This window comes from Lepidochelys kempii, chromosome 4 (assembly GCF_965140265.1).
Source record: "Lepidochelys kempii isolate rLepKem1 chromosome 4, rLepKem1.hap2, whole genome shotgun sequence".
In the NCBI taxonomy this organism is placed as follows: domain Eukaryota; kingdom Metazoa; phylum Chordata; order Testudines; family Cheloniidae; genus Lepidochelys; species Lepidochelys kempii.
In genome coordinates, this window is record NC_133259.1 from 51,758,763 (window position 1) to 51,779,699 (window position 20,937).

Here is a 20,937-nt window from a genome sequence, read left to right on the forward strand (position 1 = left end):
AGTTACGCTACTAATGTAACTCAAATTGTGTAGCTTAGATCAACTTTTGCCCGTAGTGTAGACCTGCCCTAAGATAGCACTTCACTAACAATAACTATTCAATTGTCACAGCTTCTCTGTGGCTCATATTTATGAAATGAGAATAGTCATACTTATCGACAGTACCGCATAGAGAAGCTAAGGCCAGCATATCCAAAATTTGGGTGTATAAAATAAGGCACTTAAATCCATATACAGAGTGGACTGATTTTCAGGAGATGCTGAACACCTGCAGTTTCAAATTAAACCCACAAGAGCTGCAGTAGCTCAGCCCCACTGGATTTAGTTGCCTTAATTTAAGCACTCAACATTGATAGTTATAAACTATTTGATTTGAATTAGTCTTGACAAGAATCTTCATAAGGGGCTACAAACTTTCTTTTAAAAAAAGAAAGAAAAGGAAATGTAGACTCTCCTTTAGATTTCCAAGTCCCCTGTATCGTGGCGTGATGTTGGCAGACCAGATGCCAGTGGTGCTGGAACAGTTTTTGGAGTGGGGGTGCTGAGCTGCACCCCTCTTACCCCGTCCATGTCCCTCACCACCCCCAGAGCTGGGGCCAGGAGCAGGGTTGTGGCTCCGGGAGGGGAAGAGGGACATGGACCGGGGTAAGACAGCGGAGGCTGGGGCCACAGCTAGAGATGGGTGCAGAGCTTCGGGCATGGGGCCAGCAGCCGTGACCCTGCATGCGAGGATGGCAGCCTGGAGCGGAGCCCCCAGGGCTGATGGACCCTGGGCTAGCAGCGGAGCTCCCGGGTGTGGGGCAGATAGTGGAGTGGGACACAGGGCCGAGCGGGACCTGGGGCCAGCAGCGGAGCCCCTGGGCCGCAGTGAGGCCAGTGGCCAGGACCACAGACAGCAGGGGCATGGGGCTGGTGGCCAGGGCATGGGGCTGGCGGACAGGACACTGGGCACAAAACATGGGGGTGTTGCAACAAACCCGACATCTCTATTTCCCATGCCTGTGCCAGGTGCCAGCTCTTGCCAAAGCTTTAGGCCTCAGCTGAGAACTGACAAATTCATTGCTGGAAATCAGTCTGTTTCACCTGTGTGTTAGTATGGTTAAGATGGGTATTGAATCTGTAACAACAAGTTTAAATTTTATGAAATGCTTGTAAATTGCTGCATGCATTAGTCTTACTTTTACTTTCTTTACCATGTTATAAGGTAATATTTAAGTTTTTGCTTTGTAACCGTAAAAAATATTTGTGCTGAATCGCTGAACCCAGACTGGAGGGATCGTCTCCTGCCCATCAAGAAGGCCTATCAAAACGAAATGGGAAGAAGCGATGTGCAAAAGTGCTCATCTCATCAGCTTGAATTCTAGAAGAAGGCAATAAAAATAGCTGACAAGAAAATTTTTCATCTTTTTTGCAGTTTAGACTCTCACAGGACCGGAGCTATGAAACAGAAGCAGAGATGTCAGGGTGAGCTTGGGTTAGCCTAAAAGACATTGAAAGCTGACAAATTGAGAGCTGAAGATTACTTCAATTGGCACAGTCAAGGAACTATGATGTTATTGGAATAACAGACACTTGTGGGGGATGAGGGGTAACTCACATGACTAGAGCTCTATCATGGATGGGTATAAACTGTTCAGGAAGGACAGGCAAGGGAGAAAAGGTGGAGGAGTTGCACTGTATGTAAGAGAGCGGTATGATTGCTCACAGCTCCAGTATGAAACTGGAGAAAAGCCTGTTGAGAGTCTTTGGTTAAAGTTTACAGGCAAGAGCAATAAGGGTGATGTCATGGTGGGCATCTGCTATAGCTCTCCAGACCAGGAGGATGAGGTAGTTTTCTGAAGAAAGTCTAGTCTAACAGAAGTTTCCAGATCACAGGCCCTGGTTCTCACAGGGGACTTCAATCACCCTGACATCTGCTGGAAGAGCAATACAGCAGTGCACAGACAACAAGTTTTTGGAGAATGTTGGGGACAACTTCCTGGTGCAAGTGCTGGAGGAACCAACTAGGGGCAGTGCTCCTCTTGACCTGCTGCTCACAAACAGGGAAGAATTGGTAGGAGAAGTGGAAGTGGGTGGCAACCTGGGCAGCAGTGATCATGAGATGGTCGACTTCAGGATCCTGACAAGAAGAAGAAAAGGAGAGCAACAGAATTTGGACCCTGTACTTCAGAAAAGCAGACTTTGACTCCCTCAGGGAACTGATGGGTAGGATCCCTTGGGAGGCTAATATGAGGGGGAAAGGAGTCCAGAAAAGCTGGCTGTATTTTAAAGAAGCCTTATTGAAGGCACAGGAACAAGCCATCCCAACGTGCAGAAAAAATAGCAAATATAGCAGGCGACTAGCTTGGCTTAACAGAGAAATCTTCGGTGAGCTTAAACTCAAAAAGGAAGCTTACAAGAAGTGGAAACTTGGACAGATGACTAGGGAGGAGTATAAAGATATTGCTCAAGTATGCAGGAGTGTAATCAGGAAGGCCAAAGCACAATTGGAGTTGCAGCTAGCAAGGGATGTGAAGGGTAACAAGAAAGGTTTCTACAGGTATGTTAGGAACAAGAAGGTGGTCAGGGAAAGTGTGGGACCCTTACTAAATTGGGGAGGCAACCTAGTGACAGATGATGTGCATAAAGCTGAAGTATTCAGTGCTTTTTTTGCCTTGGTCTTCACAGACAAGGTCAGCTCCCAGACTGCTGCACTGGGCTGCACAGCATGGGGAAGAGCTTAGCAGCCCTCAGTGGTGAAGGAACAGGTTAAGGACTATTTAGAAAATCTGGACATGCACAAGTCCATGGGTCTGGAGCTAATACATCCAAGGGTGCTGAGGGAGTTGGCAGATGTGATTGCAGAGCCATTGCGCCATTATCTTTGAAACTTGTGGTGATCGGGGGAGGTCCTGGACTATTGGAAAAAGGCAAACATAGTGCCCATCTTTTAAAAAGGGAAGAAGGAGAATCTGGGGAGCTACAGACCTGTCAGCCTCACCTCAGTCCCTGGAAAAATTATGGAGCAGGTCCTCAAGGAATCCATTTTGAAGCACTTGGAGAAGAGAAAGGTGATCAAGAACAGTCAGCATGGATTCACCAAAGGCAAGTCACGCCTGACCAACCTGATTGCCTTCTATGATGAGATAATTGGCTCTGTGGATATTGGGAAAGTGGTGGATGTGATATATCTTGACTTCAGCAAAGCTTTTGATATGGTCTCCCACAGAATTCTTGCCAGCAAGTTACAAAAGTATGGATTGGATGAATGAACTATAAGGTGGATAGAAAGCTGGCTAGATTGTTGGACTTAATGGGTAGTGATCAACGACTCAAAGTCTAGTTGGCAGCCGGTATCAAGCGGAGTGCCCCAGGGGTTGGTCCTGGGGCCGGTTTTGTTCAATATTTTCATTAATGATCTGGATGAGGGGATGGATTGCATCCTCAGCAAGTTCACAGATGACACTAAGCTGTGGGGAGAGGTAGATAAGCTTGAGGGTAGGGATAGTGTCCAGAGCGACCTAGACAAATTGAAGGATTGAGCCAAAAGAAATCTGATGAGGTTCAACAAGGACAAGTGCAGAGGCCAGCACTTAGGATGGAAGAATCCCTTGCATTACTACAGGTTGGGGACCGACTGGTTAAGTGGCAGTTCTGCAGAAAAGGACCTGGGGATTACAGCAGGTCTACATTACAAATTTAGTGTTGTGCTTCTGGTAAAGACATTCTAAGCCGATAAGAGAGAACTCTCTTATTGGCTTAATAACTCCACTTTTGGGAGAGGTGGAAGCTATGCCATAGGGAGAAGCTCTCCTGCCAACATAATGCTGTCTACACCAGCACTCAGGTCGGTGTAACTTCATCGCTTGGTGTGTGAATTATTCACTCCCCTGAGTGATGTAGTTATACCGAAGTAATTTTGTAGTGTAGACCAGGTTAATAAATCCTCAGATAGTTTACTATAGGCTTGGCTACAAGTGTTGTCTTTGGTGTTAAGTCTAAGGTGAAAATTGACCTGGGGTAAGTGATAGGTCCTTTGGGACTGGGAGTAACCTGAATACTGTTGTAATTTTTAGTGTAAACTGACCCTCTATCACCAAGTCCAGCTTGCTTGGGTGGCAAGATAAAGTGGAATACCATAGAGTGACTCTATGGTAAGACAGTTCCAGTGCTTCAGGAGTTCACATTTGTTATTGGGTTGATGAAATTGAATTATAGAACATAGGGAAGAGACCCCAAACTGACTGTGAGGTTGGCACTCATGGTTGTGAGCCACTCCAGACAGCATGACACCCAGGATTACATGGCCATGTTCTTTGCAGGTCTGAAAACTCCATCTCTGCTAGTCACCTTCTGCACCTTCTTGCAAAGATTACAAAGGTTTAAGCGTTTTTCTGTGCATATGGACAGTGATTAAAGTTAATTGAAACAGGAGCGGGAGATCTCATCACACCACTGAGGAAGATGGGGAGCTGTGAGAAGAACTGTGTCCCAAGCCAGGGAGAGAATGGGGAGCACTCTCTTTAACGCTATCTTAATACTCTAATCTCTGCCAATGGATATGTGGCAGAAATTGATTCCTGTTTGTAACTGGGGAAGAATAGAGGCAGATGTTAAAAGACTGCAAAAACTCCTGTCTTCATTCAATAGCAATACTATTTCAGGGATATATATAAACTCCTTTTTCCATTAACAGAGTTAACTGTGCAGTAAATCTTCTCTAAATCCAAGTGACTTTAATTCTCCATTCACCTTTATATTCAAATATTAATATCTATATTACTTTCCATAGACTTTAATACAGCATCCTGCCCTAGACTTAAATAGTGTGTTGATTCCTTGATAACATCTTATGAATTACTTACAGTTAACCTTTAGTTCACAGTCTCTATTAAGTTCTGGTTTCATTTACTTAGTTCAATTTAATATTCTCAATAATGTTCTGATACTAAAAAGAAATCTTCAGCCAGAATAAAATTTCAGAAAAGTCACAGCCCTGGCCAAGAGAAACTCCTAACTGTGGCTATGTGAAAGGTTCAAATACAACCCTAAACTTATGCGTCAGGTGACATTTTAATATAAAAATTGCAAAAGGAGATTCAAGCAATATATTGAACTTTATTTTGATTTTATTAACCTTTCTTAGCAAGACAGTGCTCTTGTTTCCTCAAAGACAGAATTGCCGTGATTTAATATTTACATGGCATCTGCCATTGGTATATAGTGAAGAAGAGCTTTTGTAAACTACCAGTACCCACGGGATATGCAGACTGCTGGTGAACTTCCAGTCTGTTCCTTCCTCAATTTTACGTACATATTTTATATATATATATATATATATATATATATATATATATACACACACACACACACATACACACACAAAAGTGGAAATGAGATCATATTACAAAGGATCAATATACAAACAAACACCACACAAGCATGCAGAGACAAAATTAGAAGGCCAAGGCACAAAACGAGATTAAACTAGCTAGGGAAATAAAGGGTGACAAGAAAATATTTTCCCAATACATTACAAGCAAGAGGAAGAACAAGGACTGGGTAGGCCCATTACTCAATGAGGAAGGAAAGACAACAATGCAGCAATGACTTACAGTTTTCACCAAACAGGTTAGCAGTGATCAGATAACTAACATAATAAACATCAGTATTAACGGGATAGGATCTGAGGCTAAAATAGGGAAAGAACAAGTTAAGAATTACTTAGGACTTGTCTACACTTAAAATGGTACAGCAGCACAACTGTAGCTGCACCATTGTATAGCAAGTGGTAACTGGCCTAAATTGCACGAAGGGAGATTTAGGTTAGACATTAGGTAAACTCCTAACTGTCAGTGTGGTTAAGCACTGGAACAAATTACCTAGGAAGGTTGTGGAATTTCCATCACTGGAGATTTTTAAGAAGAGGTGGGGTAATCAATAGGTGGACCATAGGCCAAATCCAGACACTTTTGAACGGATCCTGAAATCTTTTTATTTACCCTTTATTATCATTATTGTAATTTGTTTTTTTCCTTTGGAATCTGAACCTTAACTGTACCTTGACCAAGAAATTTGGACCTTGACAAAAAAATAATTAGTTACCTCCGGGATAGATAAACACCTGTGAGGGATAGTCTAGACAATACTTAGTCCTACCTCAGTGCAGGAGACGGGACTGGACTGGACTAGAGGACCTTTCCAATCCTACAGTTTTATGATTCTGAGGTATAGCAAAGTCTTTCCTTCAACAGTCCTAGGCAGCCTTCCCAAGTGTCACTCCTTCAGCGGCTGGTAGGGGAACCTGGGCCCAACCTCTACTCCAGTGCCCTAATGTCTAACCTAAATCTCCCTTGGTCCAGAACCCCTCAATCAAGCAGTTCCAGACTTTACTCTCCCAGCCCTCACTACTCCTTTCCTGGACTGTTTTCTACCAGTCCTATTTCTCCCCCTTTCCCTGAGAGTACTAGCTCCAAAAGTGACTGCTGTACTTGTCTGTTGCCAGATTCCAGGCTTTATAGGCCTCACCTGTTCCTGCCCAGCTGCACCGGCTTGCAATCAATTCCCTGCTCCCTGGCTCTCCCTCCAGGTGCAGTCTGTGGAGCTAATAGGCTTACCTGGCCACCTTACCTCTTCCAGTCCTGTGTGGTGTGGACACCCCACTGCAGACTTGTGCATGTATAATGGATGGCAGCATTTGGCCTTTAAGTTTCAGTTCATGTTGCTACATGGTGCATAAAAATAACTCGTGATCCAGCTAAGCTTTTTCTGGTTTCCAGTAGACCACATTTCTTTGGTTTTGCTGTACATTTGCTTCAACCCCACCAATCTCAGCTTGAGTGAGATTTTCCTGAGCGGGAACGTCACACACATTGTAAGGGTTGTGAGATGGCTGATTTAAAGGTCTGACTTGCATAAATTACAACACATTTCTTAGGTCATGGGGTTTTTAAACTAATCAGGGAACCAGAAATGAATATTAAGAGAATTTCAGTAAGACGTGATAGGGAATTCAGCTTCCTGAGGAGAGATACAGATCTAATTTCCATGGTCTTCCCCAAAATAGGCTTCTATACTGTAATTTCCCAGACATTACATTACACTGAGGATCTGACAGGAAAGCTCATTGGAAAGCGATAGAGACATTTTCATTGTTGTGATTTGCAGCTCAGTAAGTGTAACAGCAGTAATACAGTAAATTATTCTGTAGGGTGTGTACAAATCCCTCAGTCCAGTCAGTTCATGTGCCTCACTCATGGCAATGATTCCCACAGGGCCATGACTGCTCATCTAAGGGGATGGGGTGATCAAGCCCCACTAGATGATAAGTTTGAGATCCTGGGCTAGAGTCTATCGTCTGCTAATGGTCACTAAAGTGGGCAGAGAAGGTCAGTGGAGAATTGTCCCTGCTCAGGGGAATTTCTGCCAGCATAAAGGTTGTGGAGGTCACTCTACTATCACCTGCATCTTTGTCCCCTCTCTCCCCCATCCTGCAATATCCACATCAGGGGAAGGGCGGGGTGTGTTCCTCGGGCAGGATGAGGGCAAGAGGAGGAAGGGACAGACATGCTAGAGCAGAACTCTGCTATCCCTGTTCTTTCTCTAGTGTAAGACCAGCGAATCGAGCCCTTAAGATTTATTTGGGGGGTAGGGTAGCTTTTACCTATTTAGTATATTCCTGAGTTTTCTACCATTTTATTCTAAAGTTCCTGCTTGTATTTTTCTCTTTCAGGTGGCCAGGGCTTGGCAGATTTTGCTGCAACATCTTCCACATGAGGGTGCCAGTCCTTGGACAGAGTCATGTAACCCTCTTTAACACTTTATCAAACTTTCGCTCTCAATTTTATAGCAGATGCAAAAAAACCCAACCTTTTCTCCTCTTTTGTAAATATATTAAAGTTCTCTGATACATGGTATCCAATGACTGAAGGACTGCCTCAGCATAAGGGAGTCTTTGGATGGCATCAAATCACTGGAGCAGCTGCTACTCCAAGAGTTGATCCCTGGCTCTGGAACAGCCCCTTGGGACTATTGGTGTAAATTAGAGCAGCCTTTGGGCTGCTCGCATATGTAGTGGTGCTCCAATTTATGTTTAAGACTCAACCACTATCAGGCCTGTTGTGGAATTGGGGAGAAAAATAGTGCCTTACGTTCAATGCCCATAGTGTTCCACCAATGTGAACACGAATCAGGGGTATACTATATCAGGGCAACTGCAGAAGCAGCAGAGAGTTGCTTTAAACTGATGCAATCCCACCAATGGTAGCAATGTTTCTACAACACCAGGGTGATTATGCACTGATGATACATTTCGGAGGTGGTTTGGGTAGAAATAGGAATGCTTTGATGTGGTGAATTTTTCTGCAGTACTTGCTCCACCTTTTCACACAGTCACAGGAATTAGCATATTTGATCAGACCTGAGGTCCATCTAAGCCAGCATTTTGTCTCTGACCGTAGTGAACATAAGATGCTTCAGAGGAAAGTGCAGGAAATATGGGACAGATGTAGGGAGGTCTCCTCACAATCCCTTCCAATTAGGGATTGCCTTCAACCTTGAAGCATGAGGTTTCATATCCCTTCCAATACTCTGTTAGCATTAACTGTTATAAGTATGCGTATTCATGTTATTCATATAAAACATCCAATCCCTCTTTGAATCTTGTTGATTTCTTTGCCTCAATGACATCCTGTGGCAATGAATTTTGTACATTTCTAACCATGCGTTTTTTCAAAGTAACTAGGAAGTGGAGATCTGCTATGTTTAAACTAGAAATTTGTATACCCACTTTCCAGCACCAATGTAGCTCATTTTACATTACTGTTTACACTGTGGCTACCACCATGCAGAAAAATGAGTACAAGCATTTTCAAGTGCACACACACCTACTCAGGACTATTAATGTGTCAAGTTTCGAAGTGTTGCCATTACTGAGTTATCCAGTAGAGGCAAAGGCAATGATTTTCCTGCTATACAAAAGTGCCATTTTCCCCAACCCAAACACATATATAAATATCAAAACTAGTTGAAAAGATATTTTTTTAACATTTGGATGATGATCAAACATCCAGAAATATGAATATTTTAGAAAGTTAGAAGCATCAAAATCAGGAGGGTTATGACTAAAACTGTTTTGAACCTTAAAGGAATGTTATCAGGTTAAAATATCATTTTTAAAATCCTTACCAGTGTTAACACAACCTAAGATTATTTATAATGAAATATTTTTAGAAATCTCATTTACTTTTCACCATCAATGTTGATTGTTTACTGTTTGTATTTCCGTCACCGGGGACAGTGAAAAAAGAGGAGTCAAATTCTTTGTTTGGTTCTCCTATACTACCACAATGCTACAGTGTTTGGGATGCAAACGTTTAGTTTGATGTGAACATTCTTCCGAAGTGTTGTAAATGTTTGTTTGCTTTCAGTTTCATTGAAAATCTTCCATTGATCTTAGGTTACAGAAATAAGCTGTAATTAAATTTGTATTGGGCAAGAGGAATCAGTAGGCCAAATGCTAGCAAATTTTAAATTGTAATCAAATGGCTTCTCCCCAAGATGGTTAGGCCACTCTAATTAGCACTGAAAACAGATTTTAATCTAACCAAAATTCAGACTAACTCCTTTAAATATGGAGCAGGTCTCTTAAAACAAAGCCCAGCATTTAACCTAGCTGGCCACAGGAGGTCACTATCCTTCCACAGCAACAAAACTCTCATACTATTATTTGTTAATAGAAATTTAGGGCTAGAGTCTGCTCTTGTTCACACTAGTATAACTGTTGAGTAGCTGAGAACAGGATCTTACCCTCAGTGTTTATTAAAAGCTTGTGAAATAAATGAAATCAAGGTGACTTTTAAAAACCTGTATCCCAGTCTTCAATATATTTATAATTCTCCCCCCCCCCCACCCCATTTTAATATCGTAGGTTTTTCTGAACCTTTCAAGTCATTTTGTTCCCTCATCTGCTCTTAGATTCCTAAGAATGAGGTTTTGGGAAGGATGAGGGAGGGAAGACTGGAACATGTAGTCACACTGAGAAAAACAGATCATTAGTTCAAAGAGAAGGAAAGATGACAGTTCCTGCCCTCCTCTAGAAAAATCCTCTGGCTGCTACAACTGAAAGTGTCCCTCCATCTCATTCTCACCTTTGCTACAAAAATAAAATATCATATGAAAATACTTCTGTCCCTCCCCCACTATTGATATCACATGAGGCTGTTCCACCAGGATAAAGGCAAGCAAGCTTTGAAAACGTTTTCATGACTCATACTTTTTCTAGGTCCTCACATCAAGGCTATGTCTAAATCTTGCTGATTCTTTCCGAATAATATCTCTAAGGTAATGCCTATCCTATCTATCTGCACAGCTAACACTCTTGTTCCAAGCTCTCATCATCTCAGATCTTGATTGCTGCAACAGACTTTTCTCTGGCTTTGGCAAATGCAAACTTGCCCTGCTCCTATCCATTCAGAATGCTGCTGCAAAGATCATCTTCTGAGCCACCTCTCTTTGCACACCCTCCATTGGCTACTTCTTTTCTATTGTATCTTCATTTTCTAGATCCCTTCATGACCTATTATCTCTCCTTCACCCATGATGCCCACCTCCATGACCCACTAGTTAAATTTTCAAACAAGCGCTTTCATGCTTGGGAAGTAGTTCATATAAAGGTTCATGCAAAGGTACTTCATTGCTCTTCTTCAGATTCCTCCTTAAAACTCTGCTTTGCCATGATGCCAAAAAAAAAAAAACCTTGAAAACAGTTAGGGCACTGGTGTGCTGACACCATAGCCTATCATTGACTTGAACAGGTTTTGGATCATGCCCTCAGATAGTTTACAAACTCTGCAGTTTTCAGAGTAGCAGCCGTGTTAGTCTGTATTTGCAAAAAGAAAAGGAGTACTTGTGGCACCTTAGAGACTAACAAATTTATTTGAGCATGAGCTTTCGTGAGCTACAGCTCACTTCACTGGATGCAGTTCTACAACAGTGGATTTTATAAACTCAGCCAGACTCTTAGCATTTGTTTGGATTTAACAAAATCTCTCCTGTACTAGCCAGTACTAGTGCTATAGTGAAAATACCTGACTGAAGAAATGCCCTCTTGCAGAAGCTCTTGCTTTATAGTATACAAAATTAGATTAATATAATATATAAAAATAATGTAATTCCATTATAATGATTCCCCTCATGATTTCTGTCTTCTAGGATCTCCTGGGGTGTGGAGAGAGATCTGTGGGTTCTGTCAGTTTTTCCCCAACTTTATCTCATCACCTACTTTTCATGCCCTGTATTGTGATTACCAGTCTTTTGTTTGAAAACTCTGCAAGACTTTCTTTAATCATGTGAAAAGTCCACTATTCCATGACATACAAGATGCTTTGGGGATGAGGTTAAACAAGACACTTTGGAGAGGAGCCTGCTTTGTACAAGAGCATTCCTTCAGTGTTGCAAACTATCTACAGTACATACTTGGACTAAAGATCTAAGATGTAGTTAATATATACATGCAAGGATCAGATATTCACACGCTGGCTTTGAGTTCTGTGCCTGTTCTTAACTGGATTATTATAAGGTCCAAGAGTCTAGTTCTTTGTATTCTAAAGATTCAGTGCCTGCATTTCTTTATATTAATGTATGCCAGGGATGTAACTTAGAGTACAGATGTTAACATTTACTCAAGAACTGAACTTTCAAACTTCATCTCACATATTTATTAAGTTCCTTCATGAAATATTTGCAGTCTGTTACTCACATGCTCATATGAAGTTACCTCCATCACCAATTGCTTCCAATTCTCAGTCCATCTAAGGATAAGTCAGACCAAAGTGATTCACTGCAAATGACGCAGGATGCACCATTCTCACCATTCAAGATGCACAATCACCGCCAGCTGACCCCTTGATTTTACATACTTAAGCATGAATATGTTAACATGTATTTCTCTTTGCTCTTCATTAAATGTTCAGAAAAGACCCAGGGAGGGACCTGGAATGCTGAATTTCCTTTTGTTTCTGCAACTTCATTAATAAATTCAGCAAGCTAAATAATCTTTTTGACAATCCATTTATTTGATAGCCTTGAGTAGACTATTTTGGAATGACTGGAGGCTCTGGATTTTGTTTGTTCATACTTAAGCACAGAAACAGTCATTTCATGCATAGAAATCATCAGTGACTCACAAAATGACGTGCTTACTGATGCATAGAAATCCACACTAACTCACACATTGACACGCTCCTGCCTAGAAATCCATACTAACATACACAATGGCACACTGCCTCATCAGTGCATACTTTAGAAATCCTCACTGACTTCCAGAAGGGCCCAGCCTCCGTTGAAGCCAATGGCAAAACTTCCCAATGTCTTCAAATGGAGCAGGATCCATCCCATCATGACAAACATATTCATTCCCCTTATTCTCTCTGTTGACACCTTTCAAACCATTTTTTTACAGCCTTTAAAAGTTAAAGGGCCCCTGAGGTCACAAATGAACTCCAAGAAAATGAGATTTCCTTTCATATCTTCATATTTGAAAGCCATAGCGTGCTGAATCGCTACCACCCGGGGTTTTTATATGGAAGTTTTATGTTAAACAAATGTAAATGACAGTCAAGGGAAGAAATGTCTCAGGGGATTGGTAATGGGATGTGAAGTCTTTCTTCTCCAGGTCACTGCTTTAAAAGCATTCCAGGATATTTATTTACATATAACACTGGAAAAAAAAGAACAGCCATATGAAGGTCTGAGTACGGGGACAATAACTAGACTTTTACAATAGAAATAAACCCAGTAACAAAAATACTAACCACACACAAAGTAATTTCACCAGGTAGCACCTTTAAATAATCAAGTGGAAATAAAATTTTACCTTAGCCAGCAACAATAAAAATGGACAAATTTTCAGAAAAGCCTCCCCTTGACACCAAAAAAAGAATCACAGCCAGGAACACACCCTAATCCTTCCCTCAAAAGACCTGTTCAACAAATGGCTTTTGCTACATTCCCAGGTGGTCAAATTCAAGCTATTTTAGACCAAAGGGAGCAAGTAGTGACCAAAAGTCATTACCATCTAACTGCTCCTCAGAGACTTGTGTGATATATGCTGAAGTCTCATTATTTTTAGACAGGTATCTACATTACAAAAAGTCAGATCCAGACCCAGGTAAAAACAAAACAACCAAAACCACTGTTACAATTGGAGTCAACACTAGTAATCTCTTCCAAGAAGCCAAAAATTGAATGCATGTGTAGAACAAGTTACTCTGATTCTTAGAGGTGATCCCTCCAAGCCAGGGGTGGGTAAACGTTTTGGCCAGAGGGCCACATTTGGATATGGAAATTGTATAGTGGGCTATGAGTGCTCACAGAATTGAGGGCTGGGTGTGGGAAGGCTCCGGCTGGGGGTGTGGGCTCTGGGGTGGGGCTAGGGATGAGGGTTTGGGGGTGCAGGAGGGTGCTTCGGGCTGGGACTGAGGGGTTTGGAAGGCGAGAGGGGGATCAGGGCTAGGCAGGGGTTTGGGACATGGGAGGGAGTCAGAGTGGCAGGCTCCGGGTGATGCTTACCTCAAGCGGCTCCCAGAAACAGCGGCATGTCCCTCCGCCAGCTCCTACATGGAGGCCCAACCAGGAGGCTCTGCTTGCTACCCTGTCCGCAGGTGCCTCCCCTGCAGCTCCCATTGGCTGTGGTTCCTGGCTAATTGGAGCTGCGGGGATGGCGCTTGGGGTCGGGGCAGCAGGCGGAGCTCCTTGGCTGTCCCTATGTGTAGGAGCTGGAGGGGGGACATGCCGCTGCTTCCAGGAACCGTGCGGAGTGAAGCAAGACCTCCTGAGGTCCCTTCCAACCCTGATATTCTATGATTCTATGAAGACGCCAACCCCGCTCCCTGGCTGGAGTGAGGCAAGCCCCAGACCCCACTTCCCGGGGTGAGCTCAAGGGCCAGATTAAAACATCTGGAGGACCGGATGTGGCCCCAGCCGTAGTTTGGCCACTTCTGCTCCAAGCACATGTTGAGACAAGTTAGAAGGGTAAAACCTGGTACTGCCCTGCCTGTGTTATAGTAATTCTATGATTATAGGACTTCTTCAGACTCCCCTTCTGGCATATTACACCTAGCAGTAAATTCAACCCACCTGTAATGCAATACATTCAACATGTACATACAGTAATATAGAAAATTTCCTTCTTATCAAAAAAGAAAACACAGTTGTTCAAGAAATGTATTGTAAATTGATTAGGATTATGTTGAGGGTGAAATGGGATACATGTTCAAAATATGGTTTTTGTGAAGTGTTTGCTTTTTGGTTGTTCCTATTTTCTACTACGGTCTACAGTTCTGTATCATTGTTTATATAAATATTATAAATAATTCAACAAACCCTTGGACCCATGATTATTCTACATCCATATGTATTTTGTTCAGCTTCTTAAAAACAAAACTTAGAACATTTACAAAAATATATATATGTAACACAAGACTTATTAGGATACATTACTTATTCACACATCTCCGGTTAAAAAAGCAATACAGATTCATTACTTTGCAATAAATCTACATAAGGAGTGTAGTGCATATTGTCAGCATAAAGCACTATTTACGGTGACATTTCAATAACATTGAGTGCAGGGGGTACTTGAGAAGTGATGGAACTGTTACTATGACCACACAGTCCAAATGAAATTTAACAAAGAAAACAGAAATGAGAATGGATAAGAACTGCTGTGGGAATACCAATGAAACAGCAGTGGAATATAACCAAATAGTTTCTCAAAATGAACCAGAATTATTGAGGATTGATATCCATGACTGGGATTGCTGAAAAACTCATGAAGTGGTTCTTAGCTCTGTCAGTCACACTTCCATAAGCATATGATTTTACACTCAATTACTCACATTCAGACATATTATTTGTAATATAGGTATTACTTAATACAAAATATAAAAAACTATGTGATAAATTGATGTGCGATTTCATTATAATCTCTGCGTGTAATTCTGTTTCTTATCTATAGCCAATATTGGAGTTTAACTGCAGAGTTGTATTTTACTGTTCCCTGCAAGTTAGAAATACCAGTGAGGGAGGGGGGATTCTGAAAAGTTTTTATGTGTTTGAAGATAATTGGAAAAATCTCCAAGGCTGTGCCTTCTACTATCAAGTAGATCCAACATCCATTGAAGCCAGTGAAAAGAATCCCATTGACATTGGGAGAGATAAGAAAGAATATTAATTTTCCATCTATTTTCTTAAACAATTGCAGTAGCATATTCAGTACTTTAGCTGGTTCATATATTTCTGAACACAAAACTGCATGACAGTACCTTTTTCACATTGCTTTTTAACTAGATGGTAATTTCCCCCCTCTAATTATGGCTTTACCTTGCTCAGAAGCATTCTGTTTTAGAAGACTTATGCAAATGCATACTGAACAGTTTTCAATTTTAGTGCAAATTAGATGAGTGTGATACTGGTGGTATTAAAATTAGAGTTTCGTTTGGCTAAAACTGATCCACATTATCACAATTGCATTATATATACGTTAACCAATCAAACTGCACAAGTATTTATTGTATCAGAAAAGTATAAATCACATATTAAATAAACTTCCCACTCAAACTGATTGCCTTGCCTCTACTAAAGGAAATATATATTTCATATATGAAAGTATAGCTCATATATATTTCAAATGGGTAACCACTTTAATACATAACTTTATAATAGTGCTTTTCCTCAGTAGATCTCAAAGCACTTCACAGTCTTTAACATATTTATCCCCACAACATCTCTATGAGGTAGGGAAGTATTATTATTCCCATTTTACAGATGGTGAACAGAGGCACAGAGAGTTTAAATGACTTGCTCAAGGTCACACAGGAAGTCTGTGGCAGAGCTGGGAAATTAGCCTTGATCTCCTAAATTCTTGGCTAGTGCCCTAATCTCAGGAGCATCCTTAAAAATAGTTTATATAGAAGTCATGGAAGCCTGTTGTATAACATATGTACTGCTTATATTGCATTCATGTATGGTGTATTTTTTCCACATGGACAAGTAGTCAGAAAGAAAAGTTCTTCCACTATTACACTGCATGTTTTGAAGTCAAGGGGTAAAACATTGAATCATGCTGTTAACATCTTAAGCCCTGACCCTACAATGACTTACACATGTTCTTAACATGCAGTGTGAGTAGTCCCATTGAACCCCATGACAGCGTGTAAAGTTAAGCACATATGTGCGTCACGGCAGGATCAAGGACTTATTTTGCAGACTGCATTGCTACTATGCTTTGGTAAGCTCCTCAGGCAAAGATGGGAGCCTTGAGAAAGACAGATGACCTGGAAGAATATACATTGCTAGATTAGAACATAACAGAGCCATCACTGGAAAGCCCTGACATGCAAGACACTGAGGATGGAGTGGAGATCAAGGATAATCTAGGCATGGCCCAATATCTAAACAAATACTTTGCCTCAGTCTTTAATAAGACTAAAGAGGATCTAAGGGATAATGGTAGCATGACAAATGGGAATGAGGATATGGAGGTAGATATTACCATATCTGAGGCAGAAGCGAAACTCAAACAGCTTAATGGGACTAAATGGGGGGGGGCCCAAATAATCTTCATCCAAGAATATTAAAGGAATTGGCACATGAAATTGCAAGCCCATTAGCAAGAATTTTTAATGAATCTGTAAACTCAGGGGTTGTACCGTATGATTGGAGAATTGCTAACATAGTTCCTATTTTTAAGAAAGGAAAAAAAATGATCTGGGTAACTACAGGCCTGTTAGTTTGACATCTGTAGTATGCAAGGTCTTGGAAAAATTTTTGAAGGAGAAAGTAGTTAAGGACATTGAGGTCAATGGTAAATGGGACAAAATACAACATGGTTTTACAAAAGGTAGACTATGCCAAACCAACCTGATCTCCTTCTTTGAGAAAGTAACAGATTTTTTAGACAAAGGAAATGCAGTGGATCTAATTTACCCAGATTTCAGTAAGGCGTTTGATACCGTGCCACATGGGGAATTATTAGTTACATTGGAAAAGATGGGGATCAATATGAACATTGAAAGGTGAATAAGGAATTGGTTAACAGGGAGACTACAGTGGGTCCTACTGAAAGGTGAACTGGCAGGCTGGAGGGAGGTTACCAGTGGAGTTCCTCAGGGATCAGTTTTGGGACCAATCTTTTTATTACTGACCTGGGCACAAAAAGTGGGAGTGTGCTAATAAAGTTTGCGGATGATACAAAGCTGGGAAGTATTGCCAATTTAGAGAGAGACCAGGATATCATACAGGAAGATTTGGATGACCTTGTAAACTGGAGTAATAGTAATAGGATGAAATTTAATAGTGAGAAGTGTAAGGTTATGCATTTAGGGATTAATAAAAAGAATTTTAGTTAGAAGCTGGGGATGCATCAATTAGAAGTAACGGAGGAGGAGAAGGCCCTTGGAGTATTGGTTGATCATAGGATGACTATGAGCCGCCAATGTGATATGGCCGTGAAAAAAGGTAATGCGGTCTTGGGATGCATCAGGCGAGGTATTTCCAGTAGAGATAAGGAGGTTTTAGTACCGTTATACAAGGCACTGGTGAGACCTCACCTGGAATACTCTGTGCAGTTCTGGTCTCCCATGTTTAAGAAGGATGAATTCAAACTGGAACAGGTACAGAGAAGGGCTACTAGGATGATCCGAGGAATGGAAAACCTGTCTTATGAAAGGAGACTCAAGGAGCTTGGCTTGTTTAGCCTAACTAAAAGAAGGTTGAGAGGAGATATGATTGCTCTCTATAAATATATCAGAGGGATAAATACCGGAGAGGGAGAGGAATTATTTAAGCTCAGTACCAATGTGGACATAAGAACAAATGGATATAAACTGGTCATTGGGAAGTTTAGACTTGAAATTAGACAAAGGTTTCTAACCATCAGAGGAGTGAAGTTTTGGAATAGCCTTCCAAGGGAAGCAGTGGGGGCAAAAGACCTATCTGGCTTTAGGATTAAACTCGATAAAGTTTATGGAGGAGATGGTATGATGGGATAACATGATTTTGGCAATTAATTGATCTTTAACTATTCATGGTAAATAGGCCCAATGGCCTGTGATGGGATGTTAGATGGGTGGGATCTGAGTTACTACAGAGAATTCTTTCCTGGGTATCTGGCTGGTGAATCTTGCCCATATGCTCAGGGTTTAACTGATCGTCATATTTGTGGTTGGGAAGGAATTTTTCTCCAGGTCAGATTGGAAGAGCCCTGGAGGTTTTTCGCCTTCCTCTGTAGCATGGGGCACGGGTCACTTGCTGGAGGATTCTCTGCTCCTTGAAGTCTTTAAACCATGATTTGAGGACTTCAATACCTCAGACATAGGTGAGAGGTTTTTCGCAGGAGTGGGTGGGTGAGATTCTGTGGCCTGTGTTGTGCAGGAGGTCAGACTAGATGATCATAATGGTCCCTTCTGACCTTAATATCTATGAATCTAAGACCACCAAGATATCCATTTCCACATTTTAAGTCTTCAAAAGCATGAGTTGTTCTTTAAGCCCTGGCTGAATCAGATATCCAAGATGAGACTCAGTAATAAATCTCAGATAACAGCTACACTGTTTGGCTTACATTACACAGAATGGATGGTTTCACTGTTCTTCATGGAAATAATGGAAGAAATGAGAAATTCTGCAATTTAAGATTCACAAACAAGATTAAGAGATTAAGGCCACAAGGGACCACTAAACATGTGCTTACGTGCTTTGCTGAATCCTACTCTCTTAGCAACAATTTTTTCTCCTGGTGTATCTTCACAAACACATGATCCTTTGAAATCATAGAATCATAGAATATCAGGGTTGGAAGGGACCCCAGAAGGTCATCTAGTCCAACCCCCTGCTCAAAGCAGGACCAATGACCAGTTAGAGATTTCCTGTTGAGTTGCAGTGCATGTTTTGAATAATAATTCGAAGCATCAGTTATAAAGGAAAAAAAAAAGCATACAATCCTTCCCTCCTCTAATGTAACAGGGTACATTTCAGAATATGCTATCTGAACATGATGCTTTACTATACACCAGTAAATGTTTGCCTTAGGTTCCTTTCTTTAGTCCCTTTTTCTTTGTATCATTAAATCAGCAGGGATAAGTGTCTTTGGACAAAATGATTTTACATCAAACAAATATTGACATAGCTTTTAAGGTCACTTGCTGCAAGGCTATGACTTAAAAGGAAATTAAGTTTGATACATGCACTTTCAAAAGTCAGTTAGAAACATATACACTGCACCCATTTTATAATACAATGCCCCAGGAGCCAGACATATTGAATGCTGTACAGAGGCATTGCAATAATGAAGGTAATTATAGGAATAGGTAGGAAAGTAACAGGGGCTTAATTAGATAGAAACAGCCAGGGTATTTTAGAGAAAAAGGCAAGTGCTATGTACTTAATTAAAAATAAATTACAACAATTTAGGTCCATAGTTATTTGAATGTCATAGCTAACAAGCTTTATTATATTTTCAAAATGACTGCGAGAACTTACAGTGAGATGCACTGATAATGTCTCATTATCCAATCTTGACACCATCAACCTGTGTTTCATCGCAACCTATCTCCTCTTAGGAGCCGCTTCTTTCTCTGACCGACTTCCTACATTTGACAGAATGGAAAGACACTTTATTGCTAGTGTATCTTAGCAAATCTCTGGAAGGCTTGAGGGAGACATAAAAACAACTAGGCGTACCTCTCAACCGGCTAATACTCAAGTGTTTATCAAAGACACAAAAGGAGAGACTCAAATTATTCATGCAGAGAACTCCTTCTCTTAGTGTAAATAACTATTTCTGTAACTTCAGCTTCATGATTTTAATTTCTGATGTCAATAATTTACAACACTAAGAGTGAAGAGACTACAGATTTGTGTAGACTGTAGGTAACTTTGGGATGAGCAACAGCGTCTGAGCTAGCAGGCAGAGAAGCCAGGGGGTACACCGACACTGCAAACAAACAAGCAAACAAAATAAACCATGGCAGAGTCACAGAACCTACAGACTCAGGCTTGTGAGGTCTGTGCTACAATGCTAAACGTAGTCATGTAGACGCTCCCACTCAGGCTATGAAATCTGGTGAGGAGGGTGGGTCTCAGAGCCTGAGCTCCAACCTGAGTGGGAGGGAATGTCTACATTGCTATTTTGAGTGCCATAGCACAAACCTGAGACAATGGATCAGAGACTGAGACTTGCTGCTGTGGGGGGTTTTGTTTTGGTTTTGCAGTGTAGACATAACCAGGGAGGCAGATGAGGCAGTAAGGAGGATAGCTGATGAACGGGGTTATGGAGTCAAGGAGGCAGGATGTGAAGAGAAGGCTTGATCAGCAGGTTTTTGCTGCCTCACTGCACCAATACCCAGCATATCGCTCTCACTCCCCAGTGCTCCTGCTCAGTCCAGTTATCCAGCCACAGAAACCTGAATTAAAAAGAAAGAAAGATTGCTTGAGTCTCTGTTGTTCTGCACCTTACAAAACAATTTATACCCGTTGAGACTGGGTATAAAAACACCAACATTCTTCTTTGGTAGCCATTTTCCACCTACTTTTCCACATGACTACAAAAGATGCAGGGCAACATAGTATTTGAGCAGAGAAGAAAGGAACAACCCGTGTATACTGCAGGGTTTACAATTAATCTAACAATATGACAAAAATACTAGACACAATATTATATGTATCCCTTAGCTTATCCAAGGTGACCCCCATTGTCATTCATTTCTGGTCTCGGTCTCTTGGTCCCCAGACAGCATGGCTTAGGGTTGCAGCAGAGTCAATGCTGCTAGGCTGACACAGGAGGGCATTACTCAACAGAAACCCATCTAATCAGTTAAAGAGCAGTATTGATCGCTCCAGTGGGAGTCTTGTCCAGTTTTCCTTAGCTGGAAGGATGATGGCTGTGATACAAAGCTATTG

The 20,937-nt window shown here is 41.3% G+C and overlaps 1 long non-coding RNA gene across 1 annotated transcript in view; it reads right to left on the minus strand.

Moving 5' to 3' along the window:
* LOC140910417 (uncharacterized) overlaps positions 1–20,937 on the minus strand; it is a 28,675-nt gene that overhangs the window by 6,579 nt on the left and 1,159 nt on the right. Inside the window, exon 2 of the long non-coding RNA XR_012158577.1 lies at positions 19,519–20,441. This is a non-coding gene — a long non-coding RNA (uncharacterized lncRNA). The remainder of the gene's footprint in view (positions 1–19,518; positions 20,442–20,937) is intronic.